Genomic DNA, 1,160 nt, shown 5'->3' with positions numbered 1-1,160 from the left:
TGAAATGATGCTGAAGCTGATCAAACACTATAAACCCCTACGACACACATAGACCAAACACAGAACTACACATGAGCTCAGAACTGAGTTAGGACTCAAATCAGCTCTATTAGACCTATGAATTGATATCAAATCAAACAATTCAGTTCTTAGTTCCAGTGTTGCAGTTTTTTTTTTATTTTTGTTGATTTTACTACAATCATAAACTGTATCCCATTCCCTGATAAACTGGCCTTATGAAACTACCACTCAAACTTCATAACTGTCTCATCACTGCATGAGCAGAAGTGAATACTGTTCCAGTTCAGAGAAGTTCAAAACATTTTATCGTGTATCTGCAAGTTTTTTTTCTTGTTCCTTTGAGAAAGGTTCGAATTTTTATTTATTTTTTTTTTATTATTTTTAATGTGAGCTAAAGCCCTGATCTAAAAGAAAGACCCAAAACAAAAATGACAAAAAAGGAAAATTACAGTTATATTTTATTTATTGAGTAAATTTTAATAGAATGATAAAGCACACATATAGTCTTGTATGAAGCACACAAAGCAGAGCAGATGCAGATGTGAGCGACTGAAGCTGGATGTGGAGAATGAAGGAGTCGCTCATGTGCTGTTAGTCTCCATGTGAGACATGAGTGAGAAGAGCAGCAGATCTACTCTGAACACTGCGTCTCGTCACGTGTCCAGTGAGCGCCGGCTGGCCGCTCCGTGTGGCCTCACAGCTCACTGAGACGCTCTCCATCCACTCCTGCTCAGAGAGAGTAGGCTGCTGCTCCAGCGTACAGACCGTCCTTCTCCAGGAGGCCCAGCGCTGCTCCCCTGAGACTGCTGCCCCCGTCCACCCTTCCAGCTCAGGCTCCAGTCTGACGGGAAGCCCTTGATGGCCACACACACCAGTGTCGCTGTCTTCTTTGAGGAGATCTCTGCACTCTGGAGGCTGACGGGGCCAGCTCACTAGGGCCGGTGGCGCCTGACGCAAACGCACAACAGTCAACAAGTCAAGAGAAAGCATTTCTCTTCTTGATTCATAAAAATATAAGAACAAATTTATTACAGTGATAGGTTATTACTTGTTTTAGCAACTTGATATACAGCAAAGTCACCTGAATGATTTTTTTTTCAAAACCTGTGATCAGCCAGAGCAATGAAATTTTGTGAAAT

General features: G+C 42.1%; 1 pseudogene; it reads right to left on the bottom strand.

Moving 5' to 3' along the window:
* Positions 1–466: 466 nt before the first annotated feature.
* LOC109075332 lies at positions 467–936 on the bottom strand (annotated as a pseudogene).
* Between the last annotated feature and the right edge of the window lie 224 nt (positions 937–1,160).

The sequence above is a fragment of the Cyprinus carpio genome, unplaced genomic scaffold (genome assembly GCF_018340385.1).
Source record: "Cyprinus carpio isolate SPL01 unplaced genomic scaffold, ASM1834038v1 S000001796, whole genome shotgun sequence".
NCBI lineage: Eukaryota > Metazoa > Chordata > Actinopteri > Cypriniformes > Cyprinidae > Cyprinus > Cyprinus carpio.
This window is presented reverse-complemented; position numbering and strand designations above follow the sequence as displayed.